The 16,926-nt window shown below is 39.2% G+C and overlaps 1 protein-coding gene across 9 annotated transcripts in view; it reads left to right on the forward strand.

The window, feature by feature from the left end:
• Window positions 1-16,926, forward strand: part of Znf329 (zinc finger protein 329) — a 28,823-nt gene that overhangs the window by 3,176 nt on the left and 8,721 nt on the right. The window contains exon 1 of one of the 9 annotated variants that reach the window (XM_076927509.1): window positions 9,366-9,413. The exons of 7 other annotated variants lie outside the window; for them this stretch is intronic. The gene's annotated coding sequence lies outside the window, so the exon portion shown is untranslated. Of the gene's footprint in view, window positions 1-9,365; window positions 9,414-9,459; window positions 9,642-16,926 lie in introns of those variants that run through there. One more of the 9 variants, XM_076927513.1, reaches the window with a different exon arrangement.

A 16,926-nucleotide genomic window follows, 5' to 3' on the forward strand; every position in this document is an offset into this window, starting at 1 on the left:
TGTGGGTTCTGGAGATTGTGTCCACGTTTCTAGAGTGTGCAGGGTTACTGGTCTACAAGGTTAAGGTGTGCTCTTAGTGGTGGTGGTGGACTGGATTGTATCCAGTAGGGCAAACCTAAAGACGGCCTTTCATGGATCAAACTTTGCGTTCTAGTTTCTGGATTTTTTTTCCTGTTTACTTACATATTACACACCTGTCAATAGTTATACATATCCAAAACAAAAGGAAACACTAGCAATTTTGATTTAAAAATTTTAGATGTTCTTGTTTTATAAATAGATTAAATAGATGTATGTGCTAAAACTATTGGGGAAAAGGTAAAAGAAATAAAATCTAATATGATTTCTTGGTTTTCTCTTTCTTTCTTTCTTTCTTTCTTTCTTTCTTTCTTTCTTTCTTGTCTCAGTATGTAGCCTTGGCTGGCCTGGAACTTACTCTATGTGTCAGGCTGGCTTTGAACTCACAGTGATCTATTCACCTCTGCCTCCGAATGCTGGAATAAAAGTTTTGTGCCACCATGTCCAGCCCAGTGGAAAACTTTTCAAAGTCAGTAAAATCCAAGTAAAGCAGGCATAATAAGAACAAAAGATTCATAAATTAATTTTCACATATGTATGCACAAACTGCAATAACAAACAATATTGGGGCAAAGGGTCCTTTAATAGTAGAATCATAAAAATAAAATGTTAATTTGTTAGGACATGCAGAGAACCTCTTGATCTATTGAGAATAACTTTTAAGATGCATGAGTAAACTTACATAGTTGAAAATGCTTGTGTTCCAGAGCTAGAAGCCAGTGTATGTCATTTATTCTCTTCCTCATTAAAGTCACTAAAATTTCAAGTATTAATACAATAGGGCTTTGGAGAGGCTGGGCATCTTGAGCTTTGTTTTGTCCTTCTAAAAATGTGAGGGAAAGAATCTATTCTTCTCTAGATGATATGGATTAGATCCAAACTAAGGAGAAATGTCCACAAAAATTACTTGTTGAAAAGTGTTCTTTTGTGGATATGTGAACTATCTTGACAGCCCCAGCACGGACTCTTTTGATGACTCTATTAGTCAGGGTTCTCTAGAGAAACAACTGAATGGACAAATGAATCTACCTATGTATCTATGCATCTATGTATCTATGTATCTATGTATCTATGTATCTATCTATCTATCTATCTATCTATCTATCTATCTATCTATCCATCCATCCTATCTATAATCCATCCACCCATTGATAGAGGGGATTTATTAAAATGGCTTACAGGCTATGGTTCAACTAGGCCAACAGTGGCTACCAATGGAAGGTCCAAAAACTTCAGTACTTGTTGAGTCTAGATGGCTAGATGTCCAAGGCTTTGATCCCTGGAACCTGTGACTCTTATTTTCATGAAGACTTTGCATGTGTATTAAATGGGTTTTTCTTGGGAAGATTATCCTGGATTACCCATGCAGCCATGTGCCTTTATAAGAGGCAAGCAGAGAAATTTGAATACACACATATACATACACAAAAGAAGGTCTTGTTACTACAGAGGTAAAGGTTGTAGTTATATATTCATAAACCAAGGAATGAGAGCAACCACCAGGAGCTGGTAGAGGCATGGAATTAGTTCTCTCCTGAAGCCTCTATGTGGAGCTTAACCCTGCCAACTCCTTAATTTCAGACAGTGATACTGATTTTATACTTATGGCTTCCAGAATATAAGAGAAAAAATCTTTATTAATCTTTATTAATCTCTTGTTTTAAGATACTAAGTTTGTAGTAATAAAGTTAAAGTAGTCATAGGAATGCAAAAGAAGTCCATTGTGCCTATGCTGGCAGCTATGATGTAATTGGGAGCTAATACAAGAACAGCTAATATGGGGCTAGAGAGATGTACTGGTGGCTAAGAACACTTGCTGCTCTTCCACTGGACCCAGGTTCAGTTCCCAGCACATACACTGTGGCTCGCACTTGTTTGTAACTCTAGTTCCAGGGTGATCGGACAACCTCGTTTGGTCTTCTTGGGGAGTCAAGTGTGAAAGTGGGCAAAACAGCCATACACATTAACAAAAAAAGATAACCGATATGAAGACAGCCTAAGGGAAAGATGGAAATTAGTGTTTGGAGTGATTGCTGGACTGCTAGATCATACTGATGTTATAGCTGTATTTTTGATCTAACTCTCCAAGCATATGAGTGACAAATTCTCTGATGGTGTTAGTCTGAGGTGAGCTAACTATTAATAGTTACAGAATCTCACTTATAAAACAAGATCCATGTTTGCATTTGCTTTTTGTTTGGGTTTGTTTAAAATTGAAGCATGAATCTCTGTGTCTCATCAATTGGCATTTAGTTTTAAGTATTTTATTATTTTAAAATCATGTGTATGTATGAGTGTGACTGCACAGATGAGTGCGGGTGCCTGCAGAGTCCAGAGGAGCATACCTTCTGGAAGTGGAGACACAGGTAATTGTAATGTTTCCTGATATGGGTGCTGGGAAGTGTACTTGAGTCCTTTACAAAAACAGTATGCACTGCTAACTATTGAGCCATCTCTCCAGCTCTTAAAGATTTATTTTTATGTGTATTTGTTTGTGTGTACGTGTGTGTGTGTGTGTGTGTGTGTGTGTGTGTGTGTGTGTGTAGGTGCCCTTCGAGTCCAGAAGCAGATGTTAGATCCCCTGGAACAGGAATTTGTGAACAGCACAAAGTAGGTGGTGGGATCTGCACTCCAGCTCTCTGATAGGGCAGTAAATGCTCTTAATTGTTCAGCCAACTGTTCCACCCTGGCACCTAGTTTTAAAATGGTAGTTCACTCTTGTAATGCCAGCATGTGGATCCTGAGGTAGAAGGGTGGCAAATTCAATGTCAGCCTGCGCTTTATATGGTATTTTAAGCTAGCCTGTGATACACAGTAAACCCTGATCTCAAAAAAAAAAAAAAAAAAAAAAAAAAACCAAAGCAAACTAAAACTGTTTTTAAATGAATATATGTGAATATATGTGGGCTTGAAGATTGCTCAGTGGTTAAGAGCTGGTCTTCCAGAGGACTTGGGTTCCATTTCCAGCACCCACATGGTGGCTCACAACTGTCTGTAATTCCAGTCTCAGGTTATCTGACATCCTGTTCTGGCTTCTGAGGGCACCAGGCATGCATGTGGTACACAGGCATACGTGCAGGCAAAATACAAATTTTTTTGGATATATGATACATATACATGCATACATATGATATGTCGATATATCAACAAATACAGAGTTCTCATCTTTGCAACTCAGTGATACTGTTTTTTTTGGGGGGGGGGCAGTGGGAACAATATTTCATGTAGCCTAAGTTGACTTCAAATTACTGTATAGCTCAGATGACCATGCCTTCATCCTTATCCCCTTTGTGCTGAGATTAGAAAACTCTACCATAATACCCGGCTTCAATGGATTTTCTAAAAAGCTATTTTTACTTATGTGTATGTGTCTGTGCCGGTGTGTGTTTGTGTGCGGTATGAGCAAATGGATATCCATGGAAGCCAGAAGAAGTTATCAGGTCCCCTGCAAGTGAAGTTACAGGGAGTCAGGAACCACCAAGCATGGGTGTTGAAAATTAACACAGATCATCTTGAAGAGTAGCAGGTGCTATTATGTGCTAAGTCATCCTTCCAAACTCCTCAGTGGATTTAGTATATAGAAATACGTATGTGTCCATCACATAGATCCCAACTGTGCAACTTTCAAAAACCCTGTACAGTAGAAAGGTAACCACTATGTTGATTATTCCCCATTAACTAGATCTTCATTTTCTTGCATCTGGCTTTTTTACTCAACAATGTTTTAAGTTTAGGCTAGTTACCGTATCAGTAGTTCACTAACTTCTGAGTACCTGTACCATATTTTGTCCCTTAGTATTGAAGGGCTGCTAACGTCCTTACAGTTTCCTCTTAGGACTAACATGTCTATAGAGAGCACCTCTGTTACGTGTCTTTTGGGACATGGCTCACATATCATTGTGAGTTATTACTGTTATGTCCTCTTGGGGAAGTTCTTCTTGAAAGAGATAGTTTTTGAAACTTTGCCAGTTTGAAAATGTTACTCTCATGTATGAATGCTGTATTTGATGAGGATAATATTCTACAGCTGCTGTCCTTTTGTTACTGGAAGGAATCTTTTCTTGTCCTCAAGTACTTAGGATTTCTGAACAGAAACCAATGCTGTGTCTACTCTCCATTTTTCTGTAAGGGCCTTTGGTTGAGCTTATCATTATTTTTGGCATCTGAACACACAGAACTAAAGACATTTAATTTAATTATTTAATGTCTTTAATTCTGCCTAGATATTGGTTTGCTATTAGAACTAAGAAATTACACTCTGAAGTAAATACTGTAATGCTACTTACAACAGACACATTGATAAGTTATTATACACGGTCTGATTTGTTTGTAATGAAAACAGAATATGCAGCAGAAATTGATGCTATATGCTTCAGCTTTCTTTGACTATGTTAAAATCACATACACACTGATCCTGAAGAGTATGCTAAGAGATGTGTGATCTCTGTGAATCTTCAAGGTTGATTGTGTTTTGATTATCTATGATGAAGAAAGATATGTTTTTGTTGCAATTGATAATGCAAATTGATTATCCATTGCAATGATTTTTATCAGACATTGATCATTAGACAATCATCAAACCCTGAGTCCCATTAGTTGAGGTTTTTTTTTTTTTTTTTTTTTTTTGAGGCAAAACCAAGGAGCTTATAGTAAAGAACTGCTTGTCTGTGACTGAAGGAAGCCGAGTTGACAGTCTTCATACATTTAGGTAATTTAGTTGTTTATGGCCCCCAAATCACTTCAACTTCCCCCACCTTTATAGTTTATCTCTAATGATAAATAAAATAGAATTTCAACTCTACTTTCATATTAATTATGTGTGACGATATTTCTCTAACATATCTGAATTTCCTGGTTTAAAAGAAAAAGCTATGTCTTTAAAGTACTCAGGAGGCAGAGGTAGCAAGGTGAGCAGTTCAGCTCTAGCCCCTGTTACATACTGAGTTTGAAGCCAGCTTGGGATACATGAGACCTTGTCTTAAAAAAAAAAAAGTAAAGCTGTTGTTGAAAGATTACTTTCCCCAAAGAAAGTTCTCCAGTATGAATTCTCTTACACTGAATACCCAGAGTGCAGCAAGTGTACCTAGAGGCTTTTGTACATTAGGTACACAGTACAGTTCTCTCAGTATGAGTTCTCTGATGTTGTCTCTGAAGGCTGAGTGTGGCAGAAAGCCTTTTCCCTCACTGCCCGCTGCCAGCATCTATTTTATGATAGGAAGAGAAGGTCAGCATATCAAGGATCCCACTTCTGTCATTTTTCTCCTATGTGATTTTTAAAATGCACTGAGAGAAACCTTTCCTGAGAAAGACTCTTATACTCTTGGCACACTTAGAAAGAATATCTCTTGAGAGTCTTGAGGTCTAAAGGGATGCTCCTTATATAAAGACCATTTTACATTTATGTGAACTCCATCCAGTAGAGTATGACTTCTGCCAAAGCAGACACTCTGAAGAGATGCAGGCTTGGCCTGGAGCTGAGAAGGGTTCAAAGCGTGCCCCAAATACTGTATTTTCTCATCCTGAGAGTGACAGGAGTTTGGCTGTTCCCCCACACCCTCCCTCTGGTACTAAGAGACCCCAGCAACTAGGCTTCCTAGGCCCAGATTGCCCTGGTGCTTGAGCAACCGATAAGTTCATTTGTCTCCAGGGTTACAAGGGCTAGTTGCCATTTATCTGAGTGCTGGACCTGAGACATTCAGAGCTTGACTTCTTCTGCATATGACCTTATAAGGTTCTTTCGCCTGGTCCCTGCTGTACTGAAGTATGCAAATGAAGTACCCTCTAATGTTCTTGCCCCTGCCAATAACATACCACAACATGGGCCCATCTGGCCATTAGGGTAAAAATATTCCTTTCACCCTTCTAACAAGTGAGCTATCCTCCAATAGTCTCCAGGGTATTCTTTCCTGTTGTACTCAGTGCTGCTCAGGATACCTGTCCCTGTGCCCCCACCCCCCGCCATTGGGCTAGTGCAATAGTCCGATCATGATCATACCAGGACAAAGTGTGACTTATACATGAGATGTCTATATTGTCTGCCACAGGCCCATTCTGTTGAGTCAAATACAGTAAGGAGACTTGCATAGCTGTTATTCATATTTTAGCCATAATTCATATGTTTAAAGGTGAAGGGTTACCAGATAGTTCAGCAGGTAAGAGCACTTCGTGCTTTTCTAGGAGACCCAACTTAGGGTCATCATATTATCATATTTCATTTCTTACATTTAAATGGGTTCCTCCTCCAGGAATTATTCTGCATATACTGAGCCTATGATTTCATTTGTTTTTTTTTTTTTTTTTCTTTTTGTTGTTTTGAGACAGGGTTTCTCTGTATAGCCTTGGCTGTCCTGGAACTGACTCTGTAGACCAGGCTGGCCTCGAACTCAAAAATCCACCTGCCTCTGCCTCCCAAGTGCTGGGATTAAAGGCTTGCGCCACCACCGCCCGGCCATGATTTCTAAAAAGAAAAAAAAAAAAAAAAAAAAAGACATTTGAGATGGAGCATACCAGCACTCAGGAGGGAGAGGCAGAGAGATCAGAAGTTGAAAGTCATCCTCTATAACTTATTTTTAAAAAATTCAATATATTAGTGATGAGTATTCCAGTATTCCCTACTCCCCTGCAGTATATGCAACACACAGTTATTCTGTATAAAATAAAATCTAGGATGCCACATTTTTCCTGTTGTAACATTCTGAAACTTGGAGAGTATATGGCATCTGGGTTGTTTTCTCCCCACTACCCACGCCTGATAGTGTTCTAATAGAATCTTGAATGTTTATACTCCAGTGGATTAACTTTTACAGCTAGTGGGCCTGGGAGAAGTGTGTGTGTAATTAAATTTTTTGTTGAAGATTTTTTTTTAGTTTTGTGTATGTATCTGTGAATAGCTACTTGCATGTGAGTCCAGGTGTCAGAAGAGGCCGAGAAAATATCAGATCCTCTGGAGCTGGAGCTGCCGGCAGTTGTGAGCTGGAAGATGTGGATGCTGGAAACCTAAGTTAGGTCTCCTAGTAAAGCAGCAAGTGCCCTTATCTGCTAAACTGTCTGCTGGCCCTAACCTTTTAAAGATATTGCCAGATTATACCTTTCTGAGGTAACCAATTTACTTTCCCATTAATAGGCATGAGAAAATTATGTTAGTTTTCCTTTTCATTTTGCTAGTCTGATGACTGAGAAAGTATTTATTTTTGTTATTTTAGATTAGATTTTTATTTGTTTTTATTTGTTTTCTCACCCTACCTATTTAATATAGTACTGGAAGTCCTAGCTAGAGCAATTAGACAACAAAAGGAAGTCAAAGGGATACAGATAGGAAAAGAAGAAATCAAAATTTCACTATTTACAGATGATATGATAGTATACTTAAGTGAACCTAAAACTTCCACCAGAGAACTCCTAAACCTGATAAACAACTTTAGCAATGTGGCTGGATATAAAATCAACTCAAACAAATCAGTAGCCTTCCTCTATTCAAAGGATAAACAGGCAGAGAAAGAAATCAGGGAAATGACACCCTTCACAATAGCCACGGATAAAATAAATTATCTTGGAGTGAATCTAACAAAGCAAGTGAAAGATCTGTATGACAAGAACTTCAAGTCTCTGAAGAAAGAAATTGAAGTAGATTTTTGTTAATGGTGTGTATGTGTGTGTATGCGGAAGTCAGTACAGTTTTACTTAATTTATTTTATTATTATTTTTATTTTTACTTATTCACTTTACATCCCACTCACTGGTCCCCCTCCTAGTCACCTCCTTCTACAATTCTTCCCCCTTCCCCTTCTCCTCTGAGCGAGTTGGGGCTCTACTGGGTATCTCCCACCTTCACATATCAAGTGTCTGTGAGGCTGAGGGCTTCCTCTCTCACTGAGGCCAGACAAGGCAGCCCAGCTAGATGAACCTATCCTGTGTACACGCAACAGCTTTTGGGATAGCCCCTGCTCCAGTTATTTGAGCACAGGGTTGGGGTGTATTTTAGTGGTAGAGTCATTAGTTCAAGGCCCTAGATTCAATCCCTAGCATGTGAGTGAAACAACTTCAACATTCACTGGAAGCAGTTAAAAAAAAAAAACTGCTTTTTTTTTTTTTTTACATTATTGATCTGTACATTTTTTTTATTGGTTGGTAGTAAAAAAATAACTATATTTGGATTTATTGTTTTTGTTGTGTTTATTCCTATTTATTATTTCAATATCAAATCAAATCTATGTTGAGGAGGATCCCTGCAGATATCCAAACAGGGAAGCAAACCTAAGGAGGGATGCAAATGGAAACTTGGTTCAGATTGATTTTAGCAACCTGGATCAGACTTCGGGGACTCTCATGCCAGGCAGTTCATTGTCATCATATTTAAAACAGTTTCCAGGCCATAATCAGTCTAGTGAATCTAGTTCCAGGTGCATAATAAAAGCTTAAGGTGTGACTACATAGAAACTCTTTTATAAAAACACATGACCATGAGGGTAGGTTCTATAGCCAAAAGGCTAGAATCTAGTGTGGTCTCTGACCAATAGCATAGAGGTCATCAGGCTATCAAGTAAGTGTGACATCTCCTCTAAGAATAGGTAATGGTCTAGGGAGGGAAGAGTCTGAAATAAGCATTCTGGGGAATTTGGTGAGGTATGCCTCAATAGCAAAAGGTCAGTGAGGTTTGCCTCCACAGATAGCAAAAGGTCATCAGGTCATTTCTAGAAGATTGGAGTTCAATTCACAGGGACCCACTTGGCAGCCTATAACCCTGTAACTCCAGCTCTCGAGGATATAACACCTTTTTCTGGTAATTTTCTGTTTTTTTTCTGGTCATTGTAGGTACGTGATACAGACATACATGCAGGCAAAACACTCATACAGATACGGGGGGTGTGTGTGGGGGGAATAAGCATAGCTTATTTCCACTAATTATTGTCAAGAAAAGAGGTGTATTTGGCTGAATATTAGTACTTTCACTTATAATCATATTTTTGTTAAATTATATAGTAAATAAAAATAAGGCTCTAGAACAAAATTATAACATCGGAAGAGTCCTGGAGATGCTGAGGTAGGAGACTCGTACCCAGAGCCAACCCTCTCAAAAGACAGAATCATGGTAGAAAATGAATATCCGTGAGTCATCAATAACTTAGTTATAACTCCGTAAATAAAGATGAGGAGACATTTCTTCCTGACCACAATGCCTTGCGCCTACCTCTGCAGCAATCAGGGACCAGTGCAAGAATCTCAGAGCGGCGCATACTGATCAGAGGTCCAGGACGCATGCGCATCGTAGGAGCTAGGGGAGGGAGGATCTGCGCATGCGTAGTCGCGGCGACTATGGCCACCGCCAGCTGCCTGCAGTGAGTCCCTCCGCGCCTCGGCGCCTTCTGTTCCTTAGCTTCCCCTCTGAGTGTCTTGCAGGAGGGAGTCGAGGGGTATTGGAGGGGGTGGCGTGCAGAGCGTCTGCGTCGGGTTTCACGCGGGCCGTGGGAGGGTGTGAGCGGGGTCGCCGGAGTCCTCGCAGTGTGCACGCCCCCGTGTCGGAGGGGTTCCTGGCTGCTGTGCTCGCTGCTCCGCGCTGCTACCGGGTGAGGCGTTACTTATGGCGTCCTCGTCTCGAGCCCCGCCGTTCTCGGAGCTTTTGCCGAGATCCTTTGGGCGCCTGGGCCCCTCGGATCTGCCGGTTTCGGGCTGAGTTGGCTGCCAGGCTCCAGCGAGCGGCGGGGCTGTTTTCTGTGGAAATCTATTAGGTGGTTCCCCTTTCACTCTGCTGGTACTGCAAAATCCATCCGTCCATGCGTCCATCCATCTATCCATTGTCTGTCTGTCTGTCTGTCTATCATCTGTCTATCCCTCTCTCCCCAGGGAGGTTCATATGTCTGTTCCTCCTCTGCTTTCTGCTCAGTTTGCTATTTCTTCCTTGGTTTTCAATGGTTTTATTTCCCCGGAAAAACATGCTTTTGTCCATCCTCCTCCAACAACTTTTCCCTCCATTCTCCCCCTGCCTTCTTCTCTTACTCTAATTTGAAAGATTTCACAGCAACAGCTAAATTGCAGGCATAATTTAATAGATAATGACAAAACCATCTAGATTATCACGTATTAACATTCTGCTACATTAGTTTTCCTTGTCTTTGAAACACGTGCCCACTATATTTCACACACATAATGAGTGTAGCACAGACACACGTGATAGTGTGTGTGGGGAGTGGATTACTAGAAGTAATACTGTGAATATTCTGACACTACACTTGGAAATGCTTTAGTGAATAATCTCTTTAAAATATGAATCTAGATTTTTTTTTTTCTTCTCCTTGAGCAAAGGAGAATGAGTAACTTACCAACCTCCCAGTAGCTACACCACTGAAAATGTTAATCTTGTGGGGTCGGGAGAGACTTGGTGATTAAGAGCACTCACTGCTCTTCAGAGGACTTGAGTTTGGTTTCCAGCACCCAAGCTTTGTGGCATATAACACCTGTAATTCCAGCTCCAAAGGATTCACCCAGGTATCCAATGCACTATTCTAGCTTCAGAGAGTGTCAAAACTAAGTGGCATTCACTCATATGGACACACATATACACAGAATAAAAATAAATCTTATATAAAAAAGAAATGTCTCTGCCTGTAACAACCTTAACTGCCTGCTTAATCCTCGAGGAGGCATGGAATTCGATACCCCCACCCTGATCTATGATAGAATGTTGTTGGGACCAATCATTGTATAATTTATATATAATTACAAGTTTTAAAAAAAATTTTAAAAAGTGGCTTGTTTGAAGGTTCATTCCAGGACCATGTGTGGCATTAAGTTTGTCTTTTCAGTCACTTTCAACTGTTAATTCTATTTCTCTTTGATAATTTTGTAATGTGTTGATGGATTTTTTTTTAAGATACAGGATGTTATCTTGTGGGGTGTGCCTTTGTTTAATTCATACTGACATTGACATCCTTTTTTTGCCTTGCAGATAATTACATAAGTAAAACACGTAAAGTTGGTAGTGGTTAGTTTTTGATCATGTGGTTAAAGTGCTTGCTGTTATTAGTAAATTATTCTTGGGGATGCTACTTTAAATTCTTTGTTATTTTTTGATTTTTAAATGAGCAACATTGTTTTTTCTTCATGGTAGTTTTTTTTTTTTGTTTTTTGTTTTTTTGTTTTTTTTGTTTTTTGTTTTTTGAGACAGGGTTTCTCTGTGTAGCCTTGGCTGTCCTGGAACTCACTCTGTAGACCAGGCTGGCCTTGAACTCAGAAATCCGCCTGCCTCCGCCTCCCAAGTGCTGGGATTAAAGGTGTGCACCACTACTGCCCAGCCCTCGTTTTTATATAGTTGGATCTTTCTTCCTTCCTTTTTTTCCTTCCTTCCTCCCTCCCTCCCTCCCTCCCTCCCTCCCTTCCTTCTTTCCTTCCTTCCTTTGTTTTTCCTTCTTTTCCTCCTCCTCCTTTTTCTTTTTTTGATATGTTTTATACCTTCTGTCTTTTAGAGAAGTTCTTTACCCTGGTATCTTAGATACTCCTTAGCTCTGTATTTTGTTTTAGATCTTTTCTTTTTTCATATTTTACCTTAAGATCTCTGTCTCCCTCTATCCCCTGACCCCTGCCACTGTGTGTGTGTGTGTGTGTGTGTGTGTGTGGTTGGTTTTGAACTAAGCAAGTTGTATATGCTAGGCTGTCACTGTCATCGAGCTACATTATTTTAGGCATCCTAAGGTTTATGGAGATCCCTGTCCCATAAGTCTTTTCTGCATCATTTTATAAATGTGAGTGTGAGAATGTGTGTGAACTAGGAATTAGAATATCTTTCTCATCTGAAAAAGCAGTAAGAGAAATATGCACCATGTCTTGTTAGACATGGTGACGGGTGCCTACAATCCCAGCACTTGGGAGATGAACAGTTTCTACACAAGCTCAGCACAGCCTTGTTAATTTATGAGTGTACCATCAGTGTCAGCTGGTGAGGAGGTAAATAGATCTGATCCTGGTGGGTCAACACTCATACAACGATAACAGAAACCTGGCTATGTGGGTATACCACATAGTTTATCTGAGCGTATATAGTTCAGTTTCTTTCTCTTTTTCTTGAGACAGGGTCTCGCCATTTAACCTTGGGTGGACTGGAACTTGCAATGTGGACCAGGCTGGCTTGAACTCAGAGATCCACCTATCTCTGCCTCCTGGGTGCTGGGATTTAAGGCCAATGTCACCATGCCTGTCAAGTTTAGAACCTTTTCATTAATCCCTTTAAAAGAAAACTCATTAACTATCATTTTTTTCTTCTCCTTTTTTGGTCTGTTTTGGACATTTTGTATACCTGGTTGTAGATTCTGTAGTTCTTTGTGTCTGGTTTCTTTGACTTAGAAAACATCTTCAAGATTCATCCATGTTATAGGATATATATGTATTTTATAGCTTTGTAATACTTTATTTTTAATACTTTTGTAATACTTTATTCAGTATATTTTCTTGTTTTAGATGTCACAATTTTTCTGTCTTGGAGAATAGCTACATGAACATGGAAGTGGTTACTGAATCTTCGTGGATGCTGCTTTAATTTGCATTTTTCTCATGACTAGTGATGTTGAGCTTTTTTTTTTTTTTTTTTTTGTAAGCTAGCAAGTGAGCCCTTACCCAAACCTGACCATCCTTTTGGACTTCTCAGACTCCAGGACTGTGAGGTATAAATTTCTGTAATTGAGGTCATGAGCATTTAAATTTAGAAAGCAATCTAAAGTAAGACAAGATCTTTGCTTTGTTTGTTTAAAAAAAAAAGAGAGGTTTGTTGTTGTCATACTCTGTTTGTCTGTCTGTCTATTAGGGTTGGGTAGGCAGACAAAAGGTCTCTTATAGCCCAGACTGACCTCTAATTCTTTTTGTTTGTTTGTTTGTTTTTTGTTATTGTTTTTGAGACAGGGTTTCTCTTATGTAGCTCTGGCTGTCCTGGAACTCACTCTGTAGACCAGGCTGGCCTCGAACTCGGAAATCCGCCTGCCTCTGCCTCCCAAGTGCTGGGATTAAAGGCGTGCGCCACCATTGCCAGGCTGGCCTCTAACTCTAGATTCACCTACCGGGATTATAAGTGTGCACCCACCGTGCCTATCTTCTGTTACTGGCTTCTAAGTTTTATATAGTCTAGATACATGTATATAGTATTGTCTCCCATCTGGTAGTGTCTTTTGACCCTGTTGGTTGTGTTACGTTTTAGGCTTTGATAAAATAAGTATCCGTTACAAGTGAAATGAACTTTTTTTTTAATTCTCAAGATTAGTTACCCATCCTATTCACAAGACAGTCGCTATCTGAGCTTAGGTAGAACTTGTCAAACCTTAAATTTTTTATTTTATTTTAATTTTATGTGTATGGGTGTTTTATTAGTGTGTATATATGTAAACCAGATGCAGTGCTCACTGAGACCAGAAGGAAATACATGGTTCTTTGGGACTGGAGTTAAGAGATGGTTCTGAGCCTTCATGAGGGTGCTTGGAATCGTACATGGATCCTCTGCAAGTCCTACAATATTTCTTAGGATTTTCTTTCCTTTTAAAAATACGTGTTTTTCGTTTAGTTGGCACATGGGACTGTGTATAAATGGAGTATAGTGTGAGAAGTGAACTTACTAGTGTTCTCTCTTGCTCTTATTTTAGTCAAGTTAAAAGTAGGTGGTAAAAGTACGATTACATAAAAAGCCTCACATTTTACATGTCCAAACATTTTTTCCCCCTCCCTTTGTCTTATAAGGTGGCAAAGGTAGTGCCCAAGCTTGAGTTCTTTTTAGTGGAAGAACAAAGTGCATATTATGTTGTTCTGGAGCACCACTCAATGGAAATTTATGGTTTATCCAAATGAATTTAGAAGTAGTAGATGATTGTGTTGTTGTAGCCAACAGAGGCATTCTGGGAACACCATGCTTTACCCACAGCTGCAGATGTGGCTTCGCTATTCACATTAATAGTATATATAATCCATCAGTTGTGACAACTCGGAGAAAAATCCATAGAGGTCATGGAGGTCCCCATGGCTATTAAGGAATTTGTCATTGTCACTGTGTTTGATGCTGGGGCCGGAACACAGGGTGTGAGACATACTAGCTTGGTAGGCACTCTTCCAAACTGCACTCCTAGCTCTGTGGTTGTCCTTTTTCACTGTAAGTGTTAAATGCTAATACTTTGTGTCCAAGAACTAAGTTTACTTCAGCCTGAGTTCTCATGTTTTGTGACACAACATTATTTTCATTCTTCCTTAACTTACAGGTATTTTCTGATTTTTATCAAGTTTTTGTTATGTCACTGAGAAATAGGTTATTACGTGTTTGCTTTTCCAAAGAAGTACAAGTTTGTTTTCCCTACTGCTTTTGTTTTCATTGTTATTTGCTTTGTATTTGGTATTCTTCTGTTGATTGGCTGTTAGCTTGACTGCACTGTATCCAGTAGCCTGGTCTCTTCTGTTGTTGTCTGGCCTTTGTTCAGTGTGTTCTTTGGTCTGGCTTATGGTCATGTTAAGGGAATGTTTCACACGTGCTTAGAAAACACTTGGCTTTCAATATACATGGATTTTCATCTGGCTCATAAGGCTGGTTGCTGAATATTTTTGCTGTTTGTCTCTGTCCAGCAGTTTTTGTTGAATTTCCATTTCAGAAAGGAACTAAGCCTTCCGTTCTGTTTGTCCATACTGATTTCTTCTTCCAGCTGTAGAAGCCTTTCCTCTGTTTGGATGCACAGTACTGCTGTTGTAGTGCACTGTTTTCTTATCTGGTCAGCACTGGTGTTTTTCTTTTCAGCATTGCATTGGATGTATCCATTTATCATTTTTTTTCTTCCTGTTCCCTCCTTTCTTCAGTCCTCCCTCCTTTGAGGAATTGTTTTTGCTTTTTCTGAATTTGTTTTTATTTTATTCTCACTTCCAAATCTTGACAAACCTGTTAGGTTTTCTCTTCAGTATGCGGAAAGAAACTTTCCATCATTCTTGGCTTTCTACTTTGGTATTCAGTAATCATGACCAGTTGTGTTAAATTTCATCTTTACCTATTACTGGTCTGTTTTTTTTCCTTCCTTTTTAAATTTTAAGATCATTCATAAGGGGTTAGAGAGATGGCTCAGTGGTTAAGAGCACTGGCTGCTCTTCCAGAGGTCCTGGGTTCAATTCCCAGTCCTTACATGGTGGCTCACAACCATCTGTAACTCTAGTTTCAGGGATCCCACAGGTTCTGGTTCTTCTGGCCTCTGCAGGCACCATACATGCATGTGGTACACAGACATACATGCAGAAAAAACACCTATACACATAAAATAAAAAAAAATAGGAAACAAAAAAGGTCATTTCATAGGTGTGTATTGATTATTCACTTGTCCTGATTAAGACTTATGTTTCTGAGGTAACCATGATTATATTTTCATGATAGAAGGGAAACAGTTTTATGTTTTAACAGCTGCTACCAAATTATCCAACCATGCGCATTGAATAGACACAGCTTTAGCTGACATTGTGTGCCAGCTGAGCTTTAAGTATGTTTTCAAACTTGAATTTATTCATTTAATTAGTTTATTTATAGACAGGTGTTTACTCTGTAACCTTGGTTGATCCAGGACTGCTATGTAGAATAGACTAGCCACATACTTGTGGTGATCCTCCTGCGTCTGCCTCCCAAGTGCTGCATGTACAGCACGAGTTTATAATTTTGGATTTCCTTTTTCATTTTATTCATATCATACATACACATCTGGTACTGGGTTTTTTGTGTGTTTGCCTGTATGTTTGGTTGTTTGTGACAGGGTTCATGTAGCTTAGGTTGCCTCAAACTTACTTTGTGGCACAGGGTGATTCCCTGACTATTCCCCAGTCATCCAGATTCAGCTTTGCACATGCTGGGAGGATAAGCAGAGGCCACTCCACCCATTTTGTTTTTAGAGTTACAGTGTATGAGTCATATGATGGGGAAGATGGGACAGAAAGATCACTTGATCCCAGGACATTTGAGATGAATCTGGGCAACATAGTGAGACCCTGTTTCAAAAACTAAAACAGAACAAGGATCAAACCAAGCCAAAGGAAAATAAAACACAAAACAACAAAATGATGTAATTGAATGACTGATAGAACGAGAAGATGGTTGTTTTCAGGATTTCTGTTTTCTTATTAGGATAAAATGCATTTTTTGTCTTTTTGTGCATTTCTATATGAGTTCTTTGTTGATATCGGGTGATAATCTTTATCACTATTTAGTATTTGTCTCCACCTTCCACTTATATATTATTTTTTATTGTATTTTGTTTTATTGAAAATTTTAGTGTTGATGTTGAATTTGTTAGTCTGTCTATATGGCTCTTGCTTCTTAAGCTTTGTTGCTCAAGGTCTGTCCTATCTGTGAAAGCATCTTTTGTACTTTAATCTTTGGTTTTATGTGAAAAACTTTAATCATCTTAAGATACATGTTCTGAGTTAAGTGTCTAATTTTACTTTAAAGAGAGCCAGTTGTCTTTCTTTTAATTTTGTCTCATATTGATTGATTGGTTGATTGAGGGCCTGGGCATGTGTGCCATGGCACATGTGGAGGTCAGAGAACAACTTTGCAGGTTTGTTCTTTCCTTTCACTGTGTGTGACCTGGAGATTGAACTCAGGTTGTCAGTTTGACAAGTGACTTTACCCACTGAGCCATCTCATTGGACCCCAGTTGTTTTAATATTATGAAGTATAAAGAGTAAGAAAGGTAGTATGAAAAAGATGAACAGTGGTGCAGAGCTCTGGAGCCACTTTCCAAATATTTTTCATTCTGTATTCCTGGACCTTGCCTTAGACATGATCGAAGTTTTACAGCTTTGCAGGATAGTCTATAATGAATTTAGATCATAGACCCAGATCTTTCAGGTTTGCTAGCCTAT

This window comes from Arvicanthis niloticus, chromosome 30 (assembly GCF_011762505.2).
Source record: "Arvicanthis niloticus isolate mArvNil1 chromosome 30, mArvNil1.pat.X, whole genome shotgun sequence".
NCBI classification, from domain to species: Eukaryota; Metazoa; Chordata; class Mammalia; order Rodentia; family Muridae; genus Arvicanthis; species Arvicanthis niloticus.